The sequence below is a fragment of the Macrobrachium rosenbergii genome, chromosome 19 (assembly GCF_040412425.1).
Source record: "Macrobrachium rosenbergii isolate ZJJX-2024 chromosome 19, ASM4041242v1, whole genome shotgun sequence".
In the NCBI taxonomy this organism is placed as follows: domain Eukaryota; kingdom Metazoa; phylum Arthropoda; class Malacostraca; order Decapoda; family Palaemonidae; genus Macrobrachium; species Macrobrachium rosenbergii.
In genome coordinates this window covers 32,082,260-32,094,156 of record NC_089759.1, presented here as the reverse complement: position 1 = coordinate 32,094,156, position 11,897 = coordinate 32,082,260, and positions in this window count along the sequence as shown.

Sequence of the window (11,897 nt, the reverse complement as noted above, 5' to 3'; positions counted from 1 at the left end):
ATGTAAATACACGTAATTTTAAACTTACCCTAACGTATTTACCTACAAATATCTTGTGATTAGAGCCCTCAGCTCAGTTAAATTACCCCTCTTTCCTTGTTTCTTTTTTACGATTTTCTGAATCAACAGCAATCAGATTTTATACAAAAATAGAAGTAAGTAATGAAATCATTCATTTACAGTCCATAACTGGCTCATGATAAGCATTTCCCCAGGTTAAATCGTAAAATATATATATATATATATATATATATATATAACATATTAATTTTATATATATATATATATCTATATTATATATATTTATATTATATACTATTAAATATGAATTTGGTATATAATATATAATATATTTAATTTTGCTATATCTCCCAAATATGAATTTGGTTCAATGAAAAATTGCTGTAAATATTGAGGTCTCTTATAAAAGGAAGGTTAATTCAGGAACGGACAAGACACTTGAAATTTGGAAGTTCAATAAGAAAAGTTCATTACCGAACATATCGGAACAACAGCAGTTAATTACAGTTAACTTCTTTTCATTATTATCAATATTGAGCACATTCTAATGAATCAAGTTGAAGTTATTGATTACAGCTGACAAGCCTCCAAAGGGAAGACTGCGCATGTGAAAAAACTTAATAGTGTACGACAAGACGTGCTGAAACAATCTTTTTTTCCGCATCTCATCTAATAGTTAATTCTGTCAGTAAGAGAAACTCCATCCACTTCTGGAACCAGGGGGAGAGCTTGATTACCCACAAAAGGAGAAGGCTTTTTCATAACACGGCAAGTTCTCTCTCTCTCTCTCTCTTTCTCTCTCTCTCTCTCTCTCTCTCTCTCTTTCTTTTATTGTGATTTATCATCATAAATCAACAAGACCCATCATGGTAGCAACTTCGTCTGGTGAATACTAGCACCATAAACGCTCTGTGGTAGCTTCGTTAACGGAGTTGTACGTCTCTCTCTCTCTCTCTCTCTCTCTCTCTCTCTCTCTCTCTCTCTCTCTCTCTCTCTCTCTCTCCACCCTGCGACTGTCCCCCAGCCCCCACCCCCACCCCCAAAAAAAAAACATAAGAAAATATGCGTGGGTTATAATGAAAAATTTTTTAAGGGGCTGGGTAATCATCGAGGAAAACTTTATTAAATTTTGAGACAGGTCTTTCCGCAATCGCGAATTCCGCATGGTAAAATTTGTCTTTGCGCGGTTATGAGCTACCTAGGTGAAAAGAGTAAGGTGAAACATAATAATTTGGTGTGTTAGTTTCTTGTATATTTAATCATATGGAATTTGTTCGGGTATACATCATATCAATTATACCAACTTCATACCATTATGTGCTTTACTCTTCATGAGAAGAGCATGAGATGCTTGAGTGTTTGCCTGTCTACTCCATGATATGTATTTGTACGTAAATTATAAGTCAATAAATCCTGCTTTAGGTTATATAGGATCATTATCAAGACTTATGTTTTAAGGAATAATTTATGATCATAATTAGTTCTTATCATGAGTGGTTTCTCACCTTACACTTATCTGCAAGGGGTGGCGTCTGAAGCTCACAGCCCTCTGTATACATTACTGTCCCCAAGATCTGAGATTTCTATGATATTTTCGTTATTTTTCATTTATTTTCACCTCCTATTTATCTATTTTTTTCTGGTTGAGCTGACCAATTCTGGTCTCCTCCTGAGGTGATTGCAGTATAATAAAATATAAGAAGGAAAGTTACAAATATTACAAGAAGAGACATCGAAAAAGATAGTAACCATCTTCGGTCATCACCAAGATGTCAATCTACGAACACAATTGTTAATCATTTACGACCTGACTTATCTTGTCAATGGTTGGCTGCTTGAATTACATAAGGAGACAAGAAACTGTCAACCTTATAGTTTCCGTCACTTCATTTAAAATTAGGAACTGCCCTAATATTAGAGGGCAGCTTCAACTGTTTTCCTTTCGGGTGTATGATTTGTGTTAAATAACAACTTACACTTTTGCCAGTCAACACTTTGGTTACTTGATAAATGTGAGTAAAAAAAGTCTTATTCATATCTCCCTATCTTACTGGATATCTGCGTTCTCTAAATCGCTGATCAACAGATCTTCCTGATTCCCTATAAAAACATTTTTACATTTTGCGCAAGGGATATAGTGCACCCATTGGTTTTCATTCCCAACATTACTATAATTGCTCAGACATTTACCTATTGTACATGCTTAATTGTAACCAGCAAGAACACGCATTCTTCTTAAATCAGACACCAATCCATCATTACTTTTGTAACGTGGTAAGGTAACGTCAGGTTTTCTACTAATTTCATGTTACCAGATAAGACGCGTCTCTCCCTCTCTCTCTCTCTCTCTCTACTGCATTTGTATGGAGCACAAAGTGCCATAAATGGCTGTCGCAAAGCGCCCATAAATTGTTTTTATCGAGGTAAATTCATACAGAATAGGCATATAATTGGTAATTATCCAAGTATAGAGGCAGTTCCGCGAGTCAACTGGGGTTAAGTGCCAAAGTCAAAGGACTCTCTCCAAGTTTCCTCTGCTAAAGTTTCAACATTATAGTTTGTCCTATCCAACGGATGTTTATCTGGAGTATGTAACGACAAGAATTTATATATATTTTGTTCTCTATCCACTGTTTTGATTATGATATTAAGGTTGTGAAGAATATCTCATAAAGTCATGGAGAATATTTGTCTAACTCAAGCTTTACACCTTCGAGGGTCATCGTTAACTATATATATTCCCACCATACTTCAACCGTTTTTCGATTAAACTGACTTTTTGGGTAATGGTAACCAGGGAAATAAACGCTCAAGTGAAAAATGTCAGCTGCTACCCGTCAATATCCTGAACACAAATTAACCAAATGAAAAAATACACACGTGGGTGGAGACAATCCCTATCAAACTATGTTCCCTTTATAAAAACCTTTAACAACATCTAGTCTTACCTTTAGATAGCCTTAATTCCTGCATGAAAATCTGTTCTTACATAAAAATGATGGCCATTACAGAAGCCTGTACATATTTTGATTTGTAGCTTTTGAAACCTGTGGCTAATTGAGTCCCATTTCAGAAAAGACAACAGAAAACTATGATCAACATTGTTTCATTCATCTGTTTTCTCACATCGTAATTCCTTTATAATCCTTCATTTCCACGTGTAAATATTTTTTCTCATTACCATTTTTGTCTTCCATTCTGTAAACAGATAATTTTTTACTTGATAATGAAGCTCTGATCACTATTATTCCTGTTTATTTATCGCTAGTGAACCTCATATCCTAAATTAATGAGCAATTAATACAAAAGAAAGTTCATCAGCTCTATGATGCAAGACAAGAACCGCTACTTCAGTAAAATTTGTAAATTCATGTACAAATAGAACATACTATCGTTCGGACATTGATACTTTTTTTTATTTTACTCTAGAGATCTATCTTCTAATAAAACCCGACATTAGTGCAAAAAAACTTATTCAAAAAGTAAAGTAAAATATATATTTCAATTTTAAAAAAACGACATTGAATGCTTCAAAACAGTAAAAAGGCTGAGTAAGCGATCGTCGAAGTAATTACCAGCACTAAGCCCAGTTGACAAAATCAGTGAATCAAGTAGAAGGTGGTCAGTTGACTGTGATGGGACTAAGTCCCTGGGAAGAGATACAGGGGATTTCCGGTATTATCACAAGAAAGGGTTAGCTATGGAAACTTAACACACACACACACACACACACATACACATATAGATATATATGTGTGTGTGTGTGTGTGTGTGTGTGTGTGTGTCAAGTTTCCTTAGCTAAGCCTTTATTGTGACAATGCTCAAAATCCTACGCACCTCTTCCCAGTAGCTTAGTTCCATCACGGTTAACTGATCACCATCTACTTGATTCACTGATTTTGTCAACAGGGCTTAGTGCTGGTAATTACTGTGACGATTGGTTGCTTAGTCTGTTTACTATTTTGAAGCATACAATATATTTTTTGTTAATTATTGAAATATTTTTTTAATTTACTCTTGAAATAAGTTTCTGCACTAATAAGAAAAACATTAATGTCCGAACGATAATGTGTTCTATTTGTACATGGCTGAACAAATTTTACTGACATACCGATTCCTTTCTTGCACCACAGAGATGATGAACTTTCTTTTGTATTCACTGTTAATTAGCTTAGTATATGAGGTTGACTATCAGGAAATATATAGGAACAACAGTGATCGAGCTTCATTATCAAACATAGAATGAACTGCTTATTAAATGGAAGATACAAAAAGTGCGTGTGTGTGTGCGTGTATGTATGTGCGCGCGTAAGTATGTGTGTACGCATATTTACATGGGTAAAGCAAAAATGTAGACTGACCTAACACTCACGGCTGGTGAGTTCCCCCTTTTGCCCTAAACTAAGTTTTCTTTCCAAGCGCTCCAGCGTCGTTGTTCCAGATCAATGTATGCTTAAAGCGAAAACTTGGGAACTGAAACACCTATACTGGTGAAATGCATCGCCATTAGGGCAGAGGCATAATTTCTCTGCTGACTTTTTCGCTCCCAGTCAAGTTTATTTCTTCTCTCGCCTTCTTTATTGTGAAAATGGAGGTCCTGAAACTATTTTCTTCCATGGGAGCTGATTTCTTTTTCGGTTTATTTTTCTTCCTCCTAGGGTTTCTTTCCAACAACTGAAGCAATTAATTTTATTTTTGTTTGTTCGTATTTTCCCACCGGAGTTTAATTTTTAACCCTTTAACAAAGTTGGCTATAGGTAATTTATTTACGACCGTATACTTCAATCACTTGCCTGTATGTCTATTGAGTGCTCACATGACGGTTTAATTATTTCCTAAGGATCGGATGATCATATTTTGAAATAGGTCCAGATTCATATAATTATTCACGATTTCTTTCTTACGAACATTACAAGGCATTGGAATTTTCGGATCTGATTGCTTATTTGAACTTAAAAAATGTAATTTCTAATATCTCTTCCAACAAATTAAAACAAATAAGTGTAAAAAACTCTCCTTTAATCAGACATCATTGTTTACAAGTAAAAAATTCATTCCCTAATTACAGCAAAAGGGTAAAAACAGCCACATTGAGAAACTCAGGTTCATATGGTTACAGAACAGACTACTTCACTCTATTCATTGTTTTCCAGCAATTGACTTATATATATAAATAATATATTTAACCTACTGCGTGTCCATACTTTCTGGAAAAACCATCCTATTTTTTTATACACTCGTATTTTGCTAATAAACAAACGTATCATCAGTTTCATTTCATATGAATATTGTCCTAAATTTTTTTTTCGTTTCTTGCATACATTCTGTAATCATTTATCTTAAACAATCCGTATGAATTAGTTGGATCTATGATTAGTGACTATTTATTATAAAATTTTCAATATCGCAAGATGGGATTACATAACTGTATCAGAATGCATTAAGGCTATATTAGATTTATCAGTAACCATATTTGGTACATTTATGATGAGTTGTTGTATTTGGAAATCTCATATATATCATTACTTTTAGATCTAATTTGCTTTTAAATTTATCATTCATTCACTTATACATACAAACACAGACGAACTCATATATATGTGTGTATGTATATATATATATATAATATATATATATATATATATATATATATATATATATATATATATATATATATATATATATATATATATATATATATGCTTTTTTCTAATTACCTCTCTCTCTCTCTTGCTTTTTTTTTTGCTATTTAACGAGTGTGAAAAAGGCTAAAGGATTTTTTCCCACATAACGCTTTCACCAAAAAAATATGATATTCAATTATTGCATACCATCAATTAACAAGGAATTTCGTCGGAAAAATAATAAATTACTTACTAAAATCCTTTTATGGAATGTCGTTCCAGTACAAGCCCCGTACTGTGACAATAATTTGATTCTTCTCCTAGTGGTATAATATTATCGTGGTATTTTCACGTTCTTTCTATAACAAAAAAGAAATATGATTACAAGATTCCCAGGTCAATCATACATTTCATATTTTAAACCACCAACGAAATTATTGTTTGTTCATTAACTGTTTAATTAATGTTCATTATTTTGTAAATGAAAGAATGAATAATTTTATATTTCAATTCGTAATGAAATCTAGTTGATTTTAACCACAGGCTGATGCACCATTTTTATTTCAAGTTCATGATTAATTTGACAAGGCAATGATGCTTTTCTGATTAAAATGTTAGTGAATTGATTAGCGTATATTGTAACCTGTTTTGAAGTGGGCCAGTTTATTACAGCGATTAATTAACCAATCAGTTAATCACAGACAACACAATTTATTATGTTTGCCTCGTGCAATTTCTAGGTGAAGGGATTTTGGATTTTTCAGGAAACGTCGCTGTCATTTTTGGCAACAATTAATTTCGCACTGAATGGTATTTAGGTTTACCTTTGATGTCAAAACCAGAGATTTTTTACCTTTCTTTTTGTCGATGAGATTTATAGACCATTTTCAGTCCCCAGTGATAATTTTAATTAATTTTAACTTTTGGAAGGTTTCTTTAATATTTGTTGATGTATTCTATCCATGTCTCTAGATTACTGATGCTCGTTGATCATTTATTTAAGCACTGTTTCTCTAGTGTTATAGTTTTTATTGAATAAATTCAAGGATTGGATTACCCCAAAATTTCAGTCTAGCAAGGAATTAAGAAAATGAGAAATGGATTTTAAATGGGGTATTAATTAGAGTTTATTACCAAAGCAGGTAAAAGTTTTTAAATAACAGAACTTTTAGGAATTCCCCCACCCCCCCAAAAAAGAAAACATTAATCGAACATTAAAAAAAATATTAACATTATTTAATGTTCTGGGTAAAATCTAGGAACAAGAAAAGAGAAAACGGTCTAGGTTGCAAAAATTCTCGCAAAAAATCATTTAAATGTAAATAATTTAATTAGATTCTCGAATAAATCTAGAATCATAATTTTAATCAAGCCAAGGAATCTCTGGCCAGAGAACTGTTCCAGAGAACAGGAGTAATCTAATAGGGATCTCTGTTTTCAGCAAAGTATGTTAACGCATAATTTTTAATAACTTACGTAACTACTCTGGATTTTTGTTTTTATTTGTAAAATTATATTTTACGGTTTTTTTCACGGAATTTGAAAACATATTATTATCATTATGAAAATAGATTGAATTTGACATTAAAATGAGAAAATATGAGAAAGGGAACATGTAAAGAAAATGAACAGCAGATAAATTCTTAGATAAATTATTTAAGAAAGACTATTTAGAAAATTAATATATGATAAGAAAGTAAGATTTGATAGTCGATATGCTATGAACAAATTATATGATGAATGTACATTAAGGCAGAGGTAACGAACCGTGCGTTGTTAACAATTTACTTGAGAACAAATGGCAAGTACTACGAATAACGGTTTGAACTGAGGCATTATATCTTGGAAAGTTTGACCGGGACAGATATGTCACTTACATGCTAAACAGAGCATGAAGTTGTGAAAAACAGGAAATAACAACATTATTCGAAGGGAGCTTGCAGAATCCGAAGACTTGAGTTTAAGGTTCCAAACTTGTCAAGAGAAGCTTTACTTGTAACTTTTGCTGTCGTCTTTCATGTCAAGGAGCGAAGTCTCACTGGAGATGGATGCCCTTCGCAAAGGAAGGTTTGGCATTTTTTCTTGCCTCTTTCGTTCCGCTTTTTAGACTTTTCTGAGGAAAATCTTTTATCGTGTTTTTTTTTTTTAAATCATCTATGAAAAGTATTATATTTCCGATGTCGACGTTGATAGATACTCTCGCCAGTTTTTGGATTTGAATCAAATGAAAAATCGACGCTTTATAGATGATGGAGATCACTTTTCGTTGAAACACAGTATTAGCCTTTATCTATCAGTTTTAATAAATCAAAGAAGTCCCACTTATACTCACTATAATTAGTCAAGAAAACAAAGTAAGTCTAATTATTTCTAAAGAATGAGGCCGTAATCTCCCTCACAACAACATTTGTTCAAATAATCGTCGTAAAATAAAAACAGAATTGTTATAAGAGAGAGAGAGAGAGAGAGAGAGAGAGAGAGAGAGAAACTTTGTCAATAGTTCCGATGGAATCCTCTTGTTAAGTGACAACTACTCTTCCACCAACTGGATGAACAGAAGGCAGAGTTTCAAGTTTTAGAAGCAGATGCCATGGAAGTGTATTCCGCTTGGTTGAATCGTAACACTGCATACGCATCATTGCTGAACGTAATACATAATATATTATCATAGATTTCAGTGTGTGTGTGTGTGAGTATATAGCTTTCGCATCTTCCGGAATTTGCATTTCAAATTGATGATATTTTGGGACTTATCCATGCAAGAAAGGTTCTGCATATTTTACACCAGAAGAATAACATCAATTTGTGGAAAAGATAATAAAAATAATATGTATAAACGTTTGTATATTTCGACATGCGGGGAAAAAAGTACATGGCAGTATCAGCCGGCTCCTATGGGCACTAGGAGAGTAGGAAAACCCCGACTTACTTGGATGATGAAAGGAGATTTGTGGCAGACAAAACACAGGAAAGACAAGAATGGAGGAATTTCGTAAAGTATTTTTCCGTCACGTGTTGTACGCAAAGATAAGGATGATGATGATAAGGGTAAATTTTTTTTTCTGGTCTTCCTTATTTGTGTACTGCGTGTTTATAATCTGCCTCTTCATCTTACATTCGTTAGCAGATTTACGGAATACGTATCGTACAGATTTTGAACAAACTTTTCTGAAGTAATCACTGCGAATGATTATTACATTTTGGGAGAAATGTGTATTCAGCTCTTAGGACTACCATCTCTCCCCCACCCCCCGGCCCTCTCTCTCTCTCCTCTCTTTCTGCCTTAATGCATTCCCAGTTCATAATGATTAACTTCAATAATGAAATGAACTCAATAACATATGACCATGATGCGTGGCCAGATCATGTTTCATTTTGTTGGTGTTCATTGTCTTCATTACTGATATAATTCCAATTTATAGAAGGAACAGAGGGTGAAATAACTCCCTTTGCTAACTATTACTCATGGTATTAATGTTCGTTTAATGTAATGATAGCAAATAATTCTTGAAATAAACTTCATTAATATCTTTCATTACTGTATAAGGATTAAGTACGGAACTGCTATTACTCCCTGTTCAGATTGCATTTATGAGTTCGTTCGAATACAGGGATTTGAAAGTAAATTTCAGAGAGAGAGAGAGAGAGAGAGAGAGAGAGAGAGAGAGAGAGAGAGAGAGAGAGAGAGAGAGAGAGAGAGAGAAATTATTTACTACCATTAACTAGTAAACCCTCTCAAAGAACAACCTTATACACACACACACACATATACATACATATATATATATATATATATATATATATATATATATATATATATATATATATATATATATATATATATATATATATTGTCAAAAGTGTTCCAAGTACCTGGCTATTATACAACAAATCATAGAATTGAAAAGCTTACCTCACTTCAGCCAAATACTCTAAAGGGAACGGTGATCCCTTACAAAAGCTTACTAATTATGTGTGTAATATCAACATTTAAACAAGAAGTATACTAAAGTAAAAGGGTATCACTCCACCAAACAACTTTAACTATCTCCCCATATTAGATACTGAAGGAACAAAACATGTTTATAACTATGCCTTATGCACCCAATTAATCCTATCACTGGTGGTTAGTAAATGAAACGCTAGTGTGAAAACTTTAAATGCAAAATTTATCTTTAAATTTAAAATTTATAATCAGAATTCACAATCTCACTTTTAAAGAAAAAAATACTATTACTTGAAAACAACAAAAAATTTAATCAATTCTTGAATTAAATTATTAAATAAACAAAATAACAAAAACTTTATCAAGAATTTAAATTAATTATGCAAAATTTAAACTACTGAGAAATGATTACGATCTGAAAAGAAAATCTAAGTAAATGAAAATTGAATCAAGTATGCAATGTTAAATTATTAAGAAACACTTAAGATGCTAAGTAAATAAATGTTAAATCGCCACTATATAAAATGTGAAAAACTAAGATATTGCAAATACAAGAACTTACAAAATTACACAAAAATGAAATGTGAGAAAATTAAAATGAAATAGATTTACCAAAAATAATTTCCCTTAGTTGACCACACTAATAAACACAAATCAATTCAATTTGAATAACACCTCTTTAAACTTCAAATTATGCTTTTAACCATGGTCAAAAGTTGCAAAAATTCACTTTACCTCACACAAGCTTGTGAAAACTTTCACAAGATTACCCCAAATTGCTGCAGCTTTCCACTAAACACACTCTTCTGATAGGGGCTGTTACTGGATAAACATTAATTACTACAGTTATCAGATCTCAAAAGCTAATATTGATATTAATGACCTCAATAAGTTTACTTTACCTTACAAATTGTTATAGAGAGAGAGAGAGAGAGAGAGAGAGAGAGAGAGAGAGAGAGAGAATTACAATTAATGTAACAAGAACAGTATCCGGTGTTACAATGAAAAGGAATTTTATCTCTAGTCAAAAGCAAGACTCCCCTAAACCATTTTAGCAAAAAGGATGACGCCCTTATCAGACCAAATGTTTTGAACGAGATCTCAATGCAATCAGGATAATACTTGATCAGAGTTTAAATGACGTAATAGCATGTGCTTTTTTGTGCAATAACCCCCTTGATCTTAAAACAGAACAATACATGTAACATTGTGAAATCATTCGTCTCTTTCTTGTATGAGACAAAATCTTAAACGACTCGACTGTTATCTCTCGCTTGTCAACGCGCGGATCTAACAGGAAATCAAGCGCCCGTCTCTTAACTCAAAAACAAAGCGGTCTCGGTGACAGCTAGAACATCTGGTCTATCTTAAACTCTCTCTTCCATTACGTTATTATCAAGAAACATTAGTTTTAAGTGACACTGTTAACTTATGTAAATCGCTAATATTTGTGAGATCTGACATTACAAAGGCATTCTTACATAACTATTATTAATATACAGAATTTACTACACAACATCTCTTGTATGAAGAAAAACTCATATGACAATTATAAAGCATATCATACTATTCGAAAAAATCATATTTTATACATTTTACAAGGCAACATCATGAGTATATATATATATATATATATATATATATATATATATATATATATATATATATATATATATATATATGTGTGTGTATATATATATATATATATATATATATATATATATATATATATATATATATATATATATATATATATATATATATATATATATATATATATATATATATATATATATATATATAATATATGTATAAAGCTTGAGTATGAGTAACTGACGTTGGATATTCGTCCTTAATGCGCAAGGTAGTTACACAATATTCGAGTGTACCGTATATTCGGTCAATCACTCTTATGCACGATTATATGGAAATGCCCTTGACAAAAAAAAAAAAAAAAAAAAAAAAAAAAAAAAAATCAAAGGAAAATTTTAACAACTTATCCTGTTTTTCTAAGAAATATAGCAATATAGAAATATAAAGACATCAAAGAAGGAAACTGTCTTGCAGGAACACTGGAGCAGGTGTTCTCAGAATCCGATTAATGAATTTACTACCAATATTTAGTTCACAGCACCTGACGGCATGGCGATGGTCATTTGTCGTATTTAAAAATAGACTGAAAAAGGCCTCGATATAGGTTGTGTATATCACATATCTATACATATAATTAGTTCAGTTTACTTCCATTAATTAAAATAAGTATTGGGAGTCGGTTCTGTGTATGTGAATATACTTTAATCCATGAC